The 17,905-nt window shown below is 40.2% G+C and overlaps 1 protein-coding gene across 11 annotated transcripts in view; it reads right to left on the bottom strand.

Annotated features, from left to right (window-relative positions):
- The window catches only part of BNC2 (basonuclin zinc finger protein 2), a 416,579-nt gene that overhangs the window by 288,264 nt on the left and 110,410 nt on the right, over window positions 1-17,905 (bottom strand). The gene's annotated exons all lie outside the window — the stretch shown is intronic.

Raw genomic sequence — 17,905 nt, forward strand, 5'->3', positions numbered from 1 at the left:
AAAAGAAAAAGATGAAGAAAAAAAGCCTGTCCTATTTCAGGCAAAAAGTAATGAATATAAAAAACTCCATTTTTCATTCAAGATCTCTATGGAAAATTCTGTAACGTTTTCCTGCCTGATGAAATACAACCTCAATAGCATGTCGTATTTTTAATTAAACCAGTTTTAAAACAAAACATCTATTTATTAGGTAGTATTTATCTACCTTATTTATGGAAAAGCAGAACTGAACAAAATGCACTGTACATAAACAGTAACTTCAAAATGGAAAGCTAAATTCATGTCATCTCATAAAAGTAGTCAGCAGGAAAAAGCCATCCTTCCCTAAACTTAAAATGTAAGGAACATTAATCTTCAACCACCTACAAATATCGAGGACAAATGTACCACTCTCCTTGCTCCTCCTTAACTCAAGAATAACAATAAACCTTACTCTCTGAAACAACAAAAGAAACAGAAAAGAGCTTCAATGGCAGCTCTGTGTCATTAGTGGACAATGAGAAAAGATGAGAAAACGTACACTATGTTGACACAAATGTGCCTTCCCCTCTAGAACCGACATCTCCTGAAAGCTTTTCTGTTAAACTTCCCTCCGGTTCACCACCATTAAGCACAAAAAAGTCTCGAAAGCAGCAAATTCAATATCTGAGAAGAAACAAACAAGAACCCAAAGAATTGTTGCCTTAAAATATATTAAGTCCACCTGTGGTCCATAAAAATATTCTTGAGGGGGGAAGACAGGAAAAGCCCCAATGAGTCAATTGTCAACAGTGACTGTACCTTTACGGCTAGCTATTACCCACTTAAACGCCCTCTAAAATTTGCTAGCCTCTTGATTTCTGAAGTGGCACTCAGTGCCTCAGTCAAGCTGCCTGCTCAGCTCCTGACCTTCCCACTAATGGCTGTTATTTGTGGGAGGCTTAAGGACACTGTCAATAGCAAGCTTCCTCCTCGCTCCTCTCAGGCTCTGTGTATCGCTTTGCCTGCGTGTTCTCTCTCGCCTGCCTCTTGCTCTCCCTCCCGACTCGTTCCCCCTCCTTCCTTCCTCTCTCCTTCACTCCCTCTTCCTCTTCTTCCAGCCACCCCCCACCCCTTCTTTCTTTCAGTCATGCAGTCCTCTTCTTTCCCAGGTACCCTCCCTCCCCGCCACCACACACACACACACACACACACACACACACACACACAACACAAAAATCAACTGGCATGCAGCAGCAAGCACCTGCAGTAATAGACTCTTTTATTAAAACTGTTATTCTGCAAGACTTGAAATTCCCCGTGGACCGGGCCATGTCAAAGCCGATATAATTAACTAGAGGCTCAGCAACGGATCAATTACCAGACAAGCAAGTGATAGTGAAATCAATGAAAGATCATCAGCCACATTATCAGTGTTGCAACTCATTAGGGCAAAACTGAGAAATGTGCTCAAAGCGGGCCCAAGCAAGGTGGCATTACAAAACAAAGGGCTAATTTGGAGACCCTGCTGTGAACAATCTGTAACAGAATTAGCCTTTTTTCCCCCTAAACTGCACAGCTCCATAACTAAATGTGACAGACTGAGAGAAGCAGTTTATTAAGACACCAACCCCAAGTTTATTTAGTTCATAAACTCTTTCCTAGAAAATCAATACAGTCTGTACAGGGTTATTAGGCTGACTCGCTAATACATCCAAATGTGGTCTGCCGGGCCAGCACTCCTCTGACAAAATGCTACCCAGCATGGGCAAACTGAGCTCTCTCAGCTATCAAGGTTTGAGGTTGCTCTAGATGGAACAGGTCTGCAGTGTAACTAGTACCTGCATATTACTGCCAGGGAACAAGCGTCAAAAGGACCAGGATAGCTTTCTAAGGTTTAAAATATTTTTTCCCAACAAATCTATCACACGATGCTGCACCTGCTAAATGGAGTTGATCAAACAAAATTTCAGCGAGTCTGTGAGACTAGTTTACAAAGAGGACAAGCTTTATTATGATAAGAGGGCAATTAACCCAAAGACTTAATAAATAAATGAGTAAACTAAAACAAAAACCTCAAGCATATACGCATGCTATGCTTTGCAGATTTGAAGTTTCGAACATTTTTAAATCAAGTTTTGGAAATACAAATCTGACTCCTCTAGAAATCCCCAAAATGCATGATTTGAACTTGCCACTCACTTGCATATATAAACACAGCATGTAGAGTCCTTGATCTTAGAATCATCTTCTAGCTAGCAAGCAGGACACCTACATCGGTTTAAGCACAGATACAAAAAGTATACCCAACAAGGCACAAAGATGACTTTTGAGTGTGTCCATTTGCTATGTAGTCTGCGGATTATGGAATAACTGTCTGGAATCGTTTGTGTTCAAGTTTTTTTAAAACTAGCGGGGTGAAAGCAGGCATCACTTCCACAGTATTGCTTTTTTGTTTCCCTGATTCCATGTATTTCAGGTTAAAGAATCATAAATAGGAAAGGCTATGTGTTGGCTTTCCCACATTGACTGACAGTGAGAGATGGACCATGGAAATTAAGAAGCACACCAACTAGGTCTAAATGGCAGCCAAGTTATTAAGCACATTATGGGAGTGTGAATACCTCCACCTCACCACAACACGTAGCAGAAATAGCCTTACACAACGTAGGAAACTCAAATGCAGCTTACAGTGTTAAAGTAGATTGGAGAACCGAAGGGAAAAACAAAAAGACAACAGCTTTTGCAAGTGATTTCAGATGTTTTAACATTTAAAATGTCCCGAGAAAAGGAATACATTATTAATATGACTTCAGTATACTGGCTCAAAGATACTAAATCCTAAACTTCAAAAAAAAACTTCATTTTCACAGGACTTTCATAAAATCCAACTTATAGATTGCAGTAAATAAACGTTTTCCCCCTAACTTTTGAGCTGGTACCTTACTAAGCATTTCATAGCTCATATTTTTGAGTAATCTGTAAAAAAGTTAGACATATATATATTCTGAACCTGTACTATAGATGCCAATGTTTTTGATAGTAATTAAAAGTTATAATTACAGAAAAATTTTATTTTTTTAAACCTTTTTGCATATAACTACATACTGTGCATGTACCCTCAACGAGATCCAATTAGTTGCAAAGAATTTGCATTTCAGTTAGTGTGGGATAACAAGACTACAGGGAGGTACAATGCAATTCCACCAGCAGAGTAAGAAAGTGTTCGTTCTTGTTAGCTCTGTAAGCACTAATTCCCACCACTGACTGTTGAAAATGTTACTGATCTTTTCAATATTTGGGTATTGAGGTGGATTTAGGTTTTTCCCTCCATTGAAAAAGAAAAATCACATGTTGGTACCAATATCAGCCACAATAAATGCCTGAAGAAACAAATGACCAACAGATTTTGTTTTGTATGTATGTTTGCGGGTGGGGTTTTTTTGGGGGGGGGGGGTGTAGGGGGAGTGATATTGCGTGCTTTTTCTTTTCTTCCTAATACTTATTCATCATTTCTTTAAAAGCACATTGCTTTCTTAAAACAAGTTCCGAAACTGGGGGTAGGGAAACCTCACTGAGACAGGTCTATGTAAATATATATGCTTTTGTGATAAAGGCATGAATTTAGTACACTGCAAAAGCACGCAAGGATTTTCATTTTTTCTAGCTATGTTTCCAACAATGTAAATCCTAAGCAAATATCAAATAAATGTATAATTTATATACCCAGTTTAACAAGCATCTCCAGGACTTCTGGTTCACAGAACAATACCTGGAATTCCCTGGGTTCAGCTCAGCAGCTGTTAACAGACTCTGTAATCTGTAATGACAGTAAACTGGCCTTTGCTCTTCTTTTATTCACTGTTCATTTTCAAGGCTTGGTTAAGTACAGAGCTAGGTTAAAGATCAGTGGTTTTTCATGTGACACATGCTGGTATTCATCTAATGGCTTGTCAAGACAAAACTGTCCCTGTTCTTGCCAAAATAATAAAAATGACGCTCCACATCACATGACAATCAGGACTTCCTTATGGCAAAACAACCCGAGCTTTTGTAATTCACTTATTCTATAGGAAAAAAAAATTTAATAATTGGCTATCCGATCCTATAGGTGGAATTAGGTTACCACTCTCAAAAGAGATTTTTTTAAATGTTACGGCCTCTCTTAACTCTAAAGCAACATGTAAACTAGTTTCTAATCAAATCAGACTTTACCATATAAAAATAAAGCTGAAGCCACAAATTCATACGACTTTAAGGTATATAACTTAATATATGCAAATTATGCAGAAGAAGCAGGCTGAGACCAATCACAGAGGTGGGGGGAACCAATTGAGGAAATGTCATTTTTCTTGAGAACAAAGTATGGGACTTGCTTTGCAACATCTGTTGGGCTGTGTGAAATGTTAACAGATGTCTTAAGTGAAAAAAGGAAAAAGAATTAATAAAGGAAACCTCCTCTGAACAGATAATCCACCCAAATTTCCATATTCCTGAGGAAAAAAGTTGACAGCGACCTTTTTCCATTGTGAAACCTGCCATCCCTACTTTACTGTGTAAAGTTTCATCTTCTTTGTGAAGTTAAGGGGGGAAATTTTTGACTCACTATAAAGAAAAGAGAAAAAGTAAAACTAACAATAATTTCAACTGAGGGTTTCCCTTGGTGAATAATTATATCATAATCTAAGTTGCCTGTGTTCCCTTGGGTCACATATGTAATTTGATGGGAGGACAGTGAAAAGTTCACCCCCCCAAAAAACACTCAAAAAGATGAAATATTACTCTGCTGTGCCTGCATGTTTTAAGGGGAAAGGAGGAGGCGAGATTTAAAAACAGCTGTTAAGATACAGTTCCGATATGAACACATCTCTGCATATCAAGGTGCTCATCTTCACAATTAGGATTCACCAGTCATTTACACCTAAATCCTTGCCCTCTCCACTGGCTCTGAATTTCCTTCCATTACCAGCCTGATAAGGGATGAAGTGGCCCTCTTTCAACAACAGCCAAGTGTTCCACAGCAGTAAAGTTGAGATGATCATGAAGAAAACTTTCGAATTATAGTAGTTGGATCCCTGTATTTAAATTTTAAGAAAACTGAAAACTTTTCTTAGTTAACAATTTGTGTTTCAATTTATTAGATAATCTAGACAAACCTCAATGTAGCTACCTTTAATACAAATTAAAAAGATGATGCATGCATGCCAGCTACTGAATCTAACCTAGTGCCCACTGATGTGTGGACGAACTGAACTATGTACCTGTATTCTTCTATAAATCTTTCTCTTTGCAGACACTGCTTATTCTCTAAAAACTTGGGACATAAATTCAGGTTAACAACTCATGGATTAACTAATTCAAAATGCAATTAAGGATCTTTACAGATTCAAATGAAAGAAGAAAAAAATTGTGTTGTCCTCTCTGATTGCCACTCTCAATCTCTGGCCCCTCTCTCCTATACTATGTTAAAATTGTACATGTTACATCGTGTTTACAACCACACCTTCTCCAGATGGCCCTGACAGCCTGGGCTGGGCATTTCAACATATAGGAACCTCAGCCAGAAGAGCCTGAAGATTTCAGGGCACAAGATCATGGTCCAAGTTGTAAACAAGATATGCAGGCATACCTTAGGTTTTTCGTTAGTTTGTTTTTTGCCAAAGCAGTGTGGGTTCTAAATGCTCTGGTGTTTACTCACAGGAATACCGTATTAGAGCACGTGGCAAAAAATAAAAATAGTACCTGCCACACCAAAAATAATTGATCACCTACACTGAGGGAGAAAGCCTGTGCACTGAAACATCATTATGTGACCTCAGACGAAGAGAGGAAAACAGGCCTCCGACTACAAGGTTTGAATAGGCCACAGGTTTAAATTACTTTCAACAGTGGCGTGAACACCCCCTGTAAGCAAATACTACCTAAACGCTTCATCTTTCTATGGCAAAGGGGAGAAACCGCTCTGGTTGACACTTGTCTCTGTACCAACTAGAATCACTGTTACACAGCATCTGCTGACAGCCTAATCAGGAGCTCAATTTCAGAGAAAAACATCAAGGATATATACCAAATGCCATAATCCCTTGATACACTATGAAAATTAAAAAAAAAAGATTTGGGTAGGGTGTGGTAGATGAGGTACTTTATAAAACGTTAGAAAAATGATGAATCCTCGAAATCAAGACATTTGCAGATGCAAAAGCATCTGAGGTCAGCATAAATCTTGAGCCTTCAAAAGATCAACCATTTTACCTAGCCTGTTTTTTTGGTCTAAAAACAAAAAAGTAACTTTATTCATCTCCTCTCAGGTACAAACAGTGACAGTGGCTTCTTCCTACTATAACCTAACGTCAATGTTTTATAAGAAAAGATTCTAGAGGAAAAGAAACCAGTGACGTGTTTCCTTAAGTGAGTTTCAAAAACAGGCTGGGGAGCAGAGACGGAGGGATTGCTTTTGTATGACCACGAAGAGCTGCAAGGATTGTAAAGATAGTAGTAATTTCTTTATTTACTTCCTTCCGAAGTCTGCAGACCAAGCAGCTTACAGCTCCCCTGAAGATGTCATAATAATAGTTTAAATTACCGTCAGGAAGGAAGATTGAGATTCACCGACACCCAGGAAATCCAACACTGCTTTCAGAATTATCACACAAAACAGCAACCCTCTTGATGGTACCCCTTATAAGAAATTCACAAACCTAAAAAGTAAATTCAAAAACTGAAAGACCAGTATACCTGAAGTTTCAAAATCTTCAGAAAACCCCAACTATTTTATATACATACATATTTTAATGGGAAAATGTTGAAATAAAGCAAATTTGAACGAACTCAGATACTGTTTTGAAAATTAAGAAACCCAAAAGATGCCAGACAGTCAATAACAGCAAGTTAAAAATAGGAATAATTAACAGGTGACTTAGGTCTGAACAGTGATGACCTTCGGTGGGGAGCAGTGGCTGCAACAGGTCCAAGGAAAGCTTCTGAGGTCCAGGTAAATGTTCTGTATCTCCGTCTGCTTGGTGGTTCTGGGTGTGATCACTTTGCAAAAATGCACTGAGCTGTATATACTTAGGATTGTGCACTTTCCTATATGCACGTTACGCCTCAGTTCTAAAAGTTTACTGCTGCTACGGTTAGTGGTACTACTACTAAAAATAGTGATAACAATAAATTAGGACTAGGTGAGAGAAAGAAAAGTCAAAGGAAGGAAAAGAAAAATAACAGGGGGTGGGAGAGAAAAGGGAAGGGACAGAAGGCGGCAGATTTATCACAGTCAAAAATCATTCCAGGGGCTGGCCCCGTGGCCGAGTGGTTAAGTTCGTGCGCTCCGCTGCAGGCGGCCCAGTGTTTCGTTGGTTCGAATCCTGGGCGCGGACATAGCACTGCTCATCAGACCACGCTGAGACAGCATCCCACATGTCACAACTAGAAGGACCCACAATGAAGAATATACAACTATGTACCAGGGGGTTTTGGGGAGAAAAAGGAAAAAAAATAAAATCTTCAAAAAAAAAAATCATTCCAATAACTGCCACTAAATGTACTGCTGGCAGCAGTTTCTTCAGAGGTAGGAAGGGTGAGGAATCAAGTAAATATCTAAGTTTTACAGAATGAGGATGAATGTGAAAGACAGTAAAAGGGTGGGAGAAAGAATAATTAGGTGAGAGAGATCTTAACTAGACAGTGCAAGAGTGTGCGTGCGTGCGTGCGTGTGTGTACGTGTATGTCCAAGGGGCTTAAATGTAAAAGATCAACATCCCTCAACTTGAGAAGGATCAACCCCACAACATGGGATGCTGAAACATGCTCGCCAGTCTTGCTCATTGAGCCTGTCCTCTGATTTGTAATTATGGCTGTTGGGGCTGGGTCGTTGGGGGTGGACACTGAGTACCTGCTAAGAGATGGGGAAGAAATTACACATAGCCTGCAGGTAGGTATTACTTGGAGGCAGTGAGCACATCAAGACAGATTAAAAAAAAAGTTGCAAATATAACATACTCCTCTGACCACCCAAACACTTTTTAAGTATTAATTGTCGCTAATGCTGACAGCAGCCAACCATTACACAAACAAACCCTGGAGAGAATGAAAGTAACAGACTGGGAACAACGGAATAATTTGCTAATTGATAAGGGATACACTTTTGCCCTGACTAGCTCAGTTTCTAGTTCCTTTTTCTTCCATTTATTAGAAAGAGAGACATTTTAAATTAAACATTTTTAGCCACTGTTAGGGAATATTGATCAAAGCCCTCCTTGCTAAGTATAAGAAGGTGTGGGGAACATGAAGTTAAGACACCATCCCTGCTCACAAGAAGTTTACAATCCAGTACAGGAGATAAGCGACGTACAAAAACAACCTTAATAAAACAGACTGTGATAAGAGAAGCAGCCGCAGAATCCTACAGGACTTAGCAAAGGAGATTCCTTCCAGCTGGTGTGGTAAGAGAAAGTTTCTAAGCAGAGCCAGCATTTGTGCTGGAATTGAAGAACACATAATCTTCCTAGAGAAGTGACCCAGTTTGACTAGAACATAAGGTAGGATCTTGTAGGGCAATGACGAATGACAGGGATGGACTGGCCGATAGGAACTATAACAGGAAGGGTCCCATCCTACACCATAAACAGTTGCTATCTATCCTGTTTTCCACCAACAGTCAAAACTGTTGAAAGCTTCTGAACAGCAGCAAGGCATGATCATTACTGGCCTCTAAGAAGATTTATCTGGCAACAGCATGACAGACAGACTGAAGTGTGAAGGGACAGATGCAAATACACCAATTAGGAAGCTATTGCAATAACCTGGCTAAAATGACTACAGGCAATAGGGCCAGGGGAAAAATGAGCAAGATACAATGTAGAGATAAAATCCAGGGGAGAAGAATGACTGGTAAGATGCGGGTGACAAATGAGAAGAGCTCAAGATGACACTAAAGCGCAGATATTCCGAGCATGGGAAAATGGCAGCACTATCAACAGAAATGGGGATGAACTCATTTGTGGGAATATATAGTGAGCTCAGTTTGGGAAAACGGCCAATCATGTCAGTGACTAGGCAACTAGAAATGTTCAGAAAACAGATGGACACTGGAGTTACCAGATCTGGGAGCCATCCAACTACAGAGAAGTAACATAAGCGGTAAAAGAAGGTGGCCATGGCTGCATCTTGGAGGATACCCATGGTTAATGGGGGAGAAGACAGAAGGAGCAGTATTAACAGGGGCATCCTGACTGCCCAAAGTTCTGAATGGCAAGAGAAGTGAGATTTACAGAGGTAAGATGGTCAGAGTTTTAAATGCTCTAAAAGCCAATGCTATATTTACAGTATAGTAAAACCAAGTATAGCAGTAATAGTAAATACAGTAAGAACAAAACAAAATGCCTGGGAATGAGAAATAGCAAAATCAGAAGAATGCTTGGGGATGGGGGGCAGGTACTGGGTAGAGGGGATGACAGTGGCTGCAATATAACTAACGTGGTAACCCAGAGCTTCAGATGTATTTGTACGGTATTAGTTCTTAAGCTTGGTAAATGGGTGTTCATTATACCACTCCTCATATATATTTGTGGTTGCAATATTTTACAACTATATGTTGTGTCCTAAGAGAGATGTCTTAGTGGACAAATAGATAAAGAAGTTATCGAACCCAGATTGTAAAGGAGTTAAGAAGTAAGCAAATTATGAAGACAAGGAGGCAGAAAAGATAAAACATTCTTTGGAAAAACTGTGCAAAGCAAGCAATTAAGAGAAAAGCGGTCTGAAAAGTTTGCAGGGCCCTGGTAGAAGTTGTGTTAGTGTGTTGATGGCTTGTTTCTCACTACTGGGAAAAAAAGAGTCCCATAGGCAAAGGGGACGAAGCCAGCGGAGAAAAGGATATTGAAGATCTAAGCCAGAGGGAAAATGATATAAAAGGGTCCCAGGAGAGAATGTGATGAAGAGCACAAATGAAAAGGGGACCCCTGAAGGGCGAAGAAAAAATTTTTTCTCAGAAACCAAAGTAAGATATATAAAAAAAATTCTGTGACTAAAAAAATACATATATGAAAGTGCTCATGTCAAAAAGCCAATTTACTACCCATCTCCCCCACTAAGACGTCCCCTTGTTGAAAGGACAGAGTTTATCCGTCTGTGGTAATCCAGGGCCTAACAGAGAGTTAACACATAGTAAATGCTCAATAAATGACAGCTGTGCAGAAGGAATGACCATCTCAGAGAAGAGGAGTCATTTGCTAAGAGAGACATGACAGGATGAAATCAGAGACTAGGGGAGAGGAGAGAGGGTTTGGTCCAGTTAGAGAGGGTAACATGAAACTCTCAATCAATGAGAAATGAATAAAAGAAATGGCAAATAGCAGAAAGGACTCAGCCTTGGATCCCAAAACATTCTCAGAAATTACAGGCAAGCTGACTGGGCTCAAGAAAGTGTAGCTCAGGTTCCCCACTATGGGAAGTAGAATACTGAGAACCAGCAAGTTCTTAATGTAAAACTCAAACATGCCTTGCTCCAAAGCATACAACCTAACAGGCAACGGAACTTTGTAAATCATCGCCTTATAAGGCATTCCTATAGCATACACTTCTGATAAAGAAAACACTGAGAATTGATTGCTGGATGAAATTATTCAATCTTTATTTAGATGCCCCCCCAAATCTAACTGTTTACTACATAGGGTTTTCTAAATGTCTATGAATTTATTCCTGGCTAACGAAATTCCCCAAAGCAAACAAAAATCAAAAGACTTTATGCTATGTCACATATGAGATGTGAATGACGAAGTGGGAGATGTGGAAGAAATGTCACTTCATTAACAAACATGAGACGAGGCTGAAGCGAGCCGAGTTCCACTCGTTACTGCGATGATGCGCGTCTCCAGAACTGCAGTTGTGGTCCAAAGTTACACCAACCCTCTGCACAATTAGCGAGAGCTGCATTAGTGGGCCTGGGCACTCTCAGTCCAGAATCCCTCTAGAGAACAGGGAAATGATGAGTTCCATCACCTGGCCAACATCAGCAACCGCCAAACAGTTACCTCAGGGACTTGGACAAAGACATCCATCCGCTGTGCTGGCAGCCACTATCGTCTGCCTTCCTAACAGAGTCCTTTCTGTGAGGACCACTGTCTAAGTGACCTGTCATAGAGCTTTATAAAGCAGCATTAATACTGTGGGCCAAAATGAGATTGATCTTTGAGCTTCGTGGTCTCCTGTTGTCAACGGTGCATTATAAAACCAATACTAAATACTTTATAAACAGGTCTCCCTACAGTGTATTAGAAAAACAGTGCATATTTCATGCCCCATAGTTAGGTAGCCACATATCCATCAGACTAATAAATTATTTATTAGGTGCTCAGAAGTGCAATAAGAGTCAATAAACTAACTTCTGAATACTTATAAGCTACTATTTCACTGGAAATTGTACCTGAATGAGAAAACTAGCATGCTAACTGAATGGGGGATGGAAATATCCCAGCTCTCTCAAGTGTACAGTTCAAAGGAAGCACAGGCCTCAACTGCGAGAAGGGATAAAAATTTCTGTGCCCTGCAAAGAGTCTTGGTTATTGAACTTAGAAAACACCATCCAACCCCATGTTCATTTTCTTTCTCTTCTGTATAGTTTTCTCTGGTCCTACCAACCTTGGAGACAGCTCAGAGAAAAAAGAATTGGTGGAAACATTTCGAACATACCCTGAATCAGCCCAGATGACAACCACCACCAAGGTTCATGCTTGACATTTCCAAAGAAACTACACGATGGCTTGAGTGTACAAGCTTTCTTCTACATGCACAGTGTGGAACCTGGCATTTATGAATCTCAGGTTTAGAGTAGCATTTTTTACTTCTATTTTCAGGTAAAACTCCCAAGACAGTAGACACCCTATGATAGAGAACCTGATACCCAGTCCAACATCCTCAGGCATCTCTTTCCTGGTCCAGCCCTCTGAAAAAGGACCTTCTGTTCAAGAATTTATTCCAGCCCTTCAAAAAGAAATTTCTTCAGCTGGGAGTTATTTCCCAAACTATCAGAGGCGTGGACCTTTGTGTAGTATTGTGGGTGCCATGGTTTCACATGTTGGCCACATTAATACTGGAGAGCAAGCATCTGTAACCCACAGCTGAGTGAGCTCCAGCCCCAAAGCACCCGCAAGGCCAATGCCAACGCAAACCACTCTCCCCATCCCACATCTGAACCACACTGGTTTCCTCCAGGAGCCAGGGGCTGAGATAGGGTTCTGAAAAAGAAAGTTTTGGGTTCTTTCCACTCACATGATGGGTACAGAGTGTTGAGAAGAATACTGCCAGAGAAACTGGCTCTTTTTTCTCTCCCATTGCACACCAAGTGAATAAACCATGAAGAGGTTCACAGCGTCTAATGGTGTTCCAAGATCTCCGGGGGGGGAAACCTAAATGGATAAATATATACATTTTTGCACACCGTTTTTGTTTTTCTTTCTGCAGTCTCTTAAGTTTTACCTCGATAGGCTGGAGATTTTAAGGTTGAAAAATATATTAGGTGGGTAGGAAAAAGAGGGGGAAATAAAGGAGAAACATAGGAGAAAGCTGATTTCACATCACTTCTCAAAGAGGTCTCCCCGAGTCCTAGGAATAATGAAAGAGTTGATGTAAAAATGTACGACAAGACTAGTTTCTGGTATTCCTTTTGCTACAACCACCACTCCAGCTAAGACAATTATTCATATTAATGAGCTTGGTATGTAGACAAACTATAAAAGATGCAGTCTCTGACCTCAAGTACTTATCTCTGTCTTTGGGGATTTACTCCTCCTGCTGGATTTACTTTTATTCTTCATACCCTTGCCCAGAGGAAGTGATCATCACTCAGGACTTGGAGCATTTCCATGGGTGGGGCTTAAATATGGCAACGAGAAGAGAAGGAACTTTTGCCCCTGGACAGAGACCATGGTGGCCCCACAGCTCAGGATGTCTCGTTTGTGACTAAGAGAAATATAAACTCCCTGTGAACGTGTTACAGTGGCCTCACTGAGCTTTATCAGAAAAATCTTATAAGGTGTGAAAGCAGATGGTCTTCCAGGGCTTTATCACATCAAGTACGCATACACGCAAACTGTATCATCGCGCACAAATGTGCTCAGACCAGACAACAGTCTCTACCTACCCTTTGTATCCGGCTATTCATGTTTTGTGTGTGTGCTTATGGCATATGTAGGACACAGAGATCCAGGGACTCAGCTTTGCCCAGCGGTTAAGCATCAAAGTTCTGCAGTCAGATTACTGGGGTTTGAATACCTGCGGAGCCTTTTACATGGCCTCAGCAAGTTACTTAGTCCAAGTGCCAAAATTCCTTATCTATAAAAAAGAAATAATACTAGTTTCACCCAATTGTTGTGAAGCTTAAATATTTTGATTAATGCAAAAGGTTTCGCTGAGTGCCTAGCACATGAGCGCTCAGTAAATATTAATTGCTGCCTACGTATATGTGTGTCAAGAGAGGTTTCAAACTAGAAGGCCACAGGCCACATTGCTTTGCTTGGCTCTGTACCTGAGTGTAAGTGTGTTTAATTATTGGCCAGTGTGTAAAAAAAAAAAGATGAAGGAATTTTAAATTAAACTATGGATTTCTAGCTGCTGGGGATGGGACAGGAAGAGGAAAAGGGTGGAGTGTCAGGGAACTAAAGACATGGCCACAGAAACTGTGTTTCTTCTGCAATGGAGCAGAAGCCCCTCTTCTCAGCATGCTCTCTCAGCTGGGCACGGTCTCCACCACTCCCCCTTGTTTACAGCCCACCTTTTCCCTCAATTCCATTACTTGCTGGGCCACTGTAGCCACTTGAGTTTGTGACCCTTGGCTGTAAGGCACCCCTCATTAACCTGGCTTACATATATGGAGAATTCCTTCACACATAAATCAAAGTCAGATTTAAATAAAATGTCAAGTACCAAAAATGTTTTCTATTATGTCTACCTTTGACAAAAATAACAATGAAAAGTATCATGTGCCCTTTGCATTTTCCTAAACCCTATATTGTTAGTAATATATATAAACAGTGAGTAAACTATTACCTGTCACTGGCTCAGCACCTCTGCAGACATGGGCTTTGTGACAGCTATTTCAGTAATAGTGGTTCTCAAGTGTATTTGTTTCTAACCAGCAAAGACTTTTTTTTTTTTGGAGAGGAGTCTCTCTCTCTCTTTTTTTTTTTTTTGGTGAGGAAGATTTGCCCTGAGCTAACATCCCCTGCCAATCTTCCTCTTTTTGTATATAAGCCACCACCACACCACTGAGAGATGAGTAGTGCAGATCCACACCCAGAACCAAACATGGATTGTCAAAGTGGAGCGCCCAAACTTAACCACTAGGCCACTGGGGCTGGCCCAGTGAAGACTTTAGAAAGAATTCAGGGGCCGGCCCCATGGCCAAGTAGTTAAGTTCGTGTGCTCTACTTCGGCGGCCCAGGGTTTCGCCAGTTCAAATCCTGGGTGCAGACATGGCACCGCTCATTAAGCCATGCTGAGGCAGCGTCCCACAGAGCACAACCAGAAGGACCCACAACTAAAAATACACAACTATGTACTGCGGGCTTTGGGGAAAAAAAGGAAAAATAAAATCTTTTTAAAAAAATTCATACTGAATATACACAGTAAGAAGCAGGAAACATGGACCCCTTGGCATCCATACCCTGAGACACCTATGCAGAATTGTAAGGCTGTACCAAAAAACTTTAGAAAGTTGATTTACTCCTATTGCTTTACTATACAAACAGAGAAACTAAGGCAAAGTCAAAAAATGAGCCAGTGGCAGAGCCTGGACTGTCTTTTGAGGCTTAAGTTTCCCAAGCTGCTTTTACATCAGAGTTCAAAGCAGCAGTCCAGAAGGTTGAAAATCCAGTAGTGTAAAAGGGCCGTTCCATTGACTCATGAGAACCAACTTTCAGGAATTTTACAAGCCAGCTGACTTCACACTGGTAACTTGAAATCAGCCATGATGAGAATATTTACACCACAGCAATCAGCAAATACTACAAATTAGAGCTCCCCACCCCATAAACCAGTTGTTAAACATTTCCAACCACATCACTGGTTGAGATTCTGACATTTGGCTAAGATGGGCATCTTCACACGGTACACGTGATCATGTATGTGTCTTTTTACCTCTTTCTAGAGATGTGAAGATTTTGATGAAGTGTAAGAAGAAAACCAAGCCAAACACTTAACATTTACAAATCAGTGGAAAGTCTGGAGTACCTACTATGTACAAGGCATTGTGATAAGTTTTACAAAAGTTACAACTGCAGTAAGATCTCAGCATCCAGACTCTGGAGGATGTTACTTTTTATTTATTGAGTACCTTTTGTGTGCCAGGGACTGTGGAAACCATAAAATATTTTTTCATTTGTTCTTCACAAGTCACATGAGATAGGTATTATTATTCTCATTTTACCAATAAGGAAACTGAAGCTCAGAAAGTTAAGTCACTTGGCCAAGGTCTTGTATTAAGTGTCAAAGTGGGGATCCAAGACCAAGTTGGTCTGGTTTCAAAATATGTGCTCATCCCAATATTCTGCTTTGCCTCCCCTGGTTTCTACCATTTTAGACAAGAATCTTCCTAGGTGTTGCATATTCCCCCTATGTTTTTAAAACAGGACATATCTTTGTTGATACTAAAATGTTTCATTTTGAACATCAAATTAACATGTAGTAATACACTTAGGACTTGTAAGGGCTTGTGGGGGGTATGGGGCGGCTCTGATTGCTCCTACAGGGAAAACAAATCTTTGGGAATGCTCTATTTTTACATTTAAAAATCTACCATTTTACCCTTTTGTAGTTAGCTGTAATTGCATCTCTAATATCTGCCTTTTTCCCACTTTTAGAATTTGCTGTTTTATTGTACTATGAGCCTTTCCAAAGGAATATTAAGCAATTATTAAGAAGAATGAAATAAAGCTGTAAGTATTGATAAGGAACATGTTCAAATAAATCATGAGGAAGAGGCAAGATACAAAACAACAAACACAGTGTACTACCATTTATGTCCAAAAAAGGAAAGAAAACAACTAGGGAGGAAGGTAATAAATACACCTGTATTTGGACTAAGCTATTTCTGGAAATATCTTTAAGAATCTGGTAAATAGAAATTATCTCTGAGGAGGGATGGGAAATCTCTTTTCTCCATATATACTTCTGTACTCTTTTCTCACTTCTTAGAACAATATTTATGTAACAGCAATTATCGAAACAAAAAAATTTAGAGTTTTAGAGTTTTCAGGTTCCAAGCAAAATGCGGGGGGAATGACTGTCTTAGAAGTTCAATATGTAAGCTTGGAGGTTCTGTGGCATCTCTTCAGGATGCTCAAAAGCACTGTTTTTCCTGGGTCTCAACTGTGCTCATATTTGTAAGGTGTTATATTTAAGACAAGGTCCTTTACTTTCACCTGACATACAGTGTAGTTGAAGAGATTATACGTAAGCACAAGAGTTAAATAAAAGACACAGGGGCCAGCCCGGTGGCACAGCAGTTAAGTGCACACGTTCCGCTTTGGCAGCCCAGGGTTTGCCAGTTCGGATCCCGGGTACGGACATGGCACCGCTTGGCAAGCCATGCTGTGGTAGGTGCCCCACACATAAAATAGAGGAAGATGGGCACGGATGTTCACTCAGGGCCAGTCTTCCTCAGCAAAAAGACGAGGATTGGCGGCAGATGTTAGCTCAGGGCTAATCTTCCTCAAAAAAATAAATAGATAAAAAATAAAAGACAAAAGTAACTGCCTTCTCTTACTAAACAGAAGTGCCACAAGTCAGTATTTGCATCATTAGCTACAATGCTTCCAGGAGCTTAAGTAATTTGGTCAAAAAAGGGATATGACTGAGCTTCTTGGGGTAAGGAGAATATCAAAAGACAAAGCCAACATTCCAAATGGGTGGAGGGGCATGAATAAAAATAAGCGTACGAAAGTATCGTTCCTTAGGTAGACTAAGGATGTTAGTAGGAGATGAGATTAGAAAGAGAATACACAGCAAACTGTAGAGACCTCGAAATTTAGACTTTCAGTTTCTGAACAGAAAAGTTAAATAACGGCAGCTGTGTTTTGTCTGGGAACAGTGTGCAAGATGTATCAGAGAGGCCGCCCCGTGGCCAAGTGGTTAAGTTCACGCCCTCCGATGCAGGCGGCCCAGTGTTTCCTTGGTTCGAATCCTGGGCGCGGACATGGTACCACTCATCAAGCCATGCTGAGGCAGCATCCCACATGCCACAACTAGAAGGACCCACAACGAAGAATATACAACTATGTACCGGGGAGCTTTGGGGAGAAAAATAAAATCTTTAAAAAAAAAAAAGATGTATCAGAAAAGAGAGAGAGCTGAGGGAGAAGCATTCACTTAGGGGATTTGTATTGTGTTCAAACTTTCCCCTAGATGTAAGCTCCGAGAGGAAAGAAGTCTGTCAGTTTTGTATCTGTCTATACCACAAGCATCTAAATACTTGACACCACAGTAGACACTAACAGAAAATGCACAGCCCATCACACGACACGAGGACCCAAAGCAGGTGATAGTGAAAAACAAACGATTTAGAGTGGTTTGGTTTTGTTTTTTAAAGGATCTACAGGAACTGATGCTTACACGAATTTTAGCTTTCAGGGAAAAGAAGGAGTCAAAGATAATGTAAAGATTTCCGGTTAGGAAAAATGGTGGAGGAAGGATATCCTAAAATTAACACTGAATTGTATGCATTAGATATAAATTGATATTTTACACATACATGGTATTGATGAAAGTATTATAGAGTTAAAATATTTCTACCTAAAAAGTATTCTCTGAAGTTAATAAATGTCTAAATACTGAAATTATGCTCTATCCTCAATTCTCTACCATGTATTCCTGCCTGGCATGTCATCCAATAGAACAGCACATGGCTTCACCACTCCTCACTAGGCTGATTATACCATTTCCCTTAGAGCACCTA

This window comes from Equus caballus, chromosome 23, assembly GCF_041296265.1.
Source record: "Equus caballus isolate H_3958 breed thoroughbred chromosome 23, TB-T2T, whole genome shotgun sequence".
NCBI classification, from domain to species: Eukaryota; Metazoa; Chordata; class Mammalia; order Perissodactyla; family Equidae; genus Equus; species Equus caballus.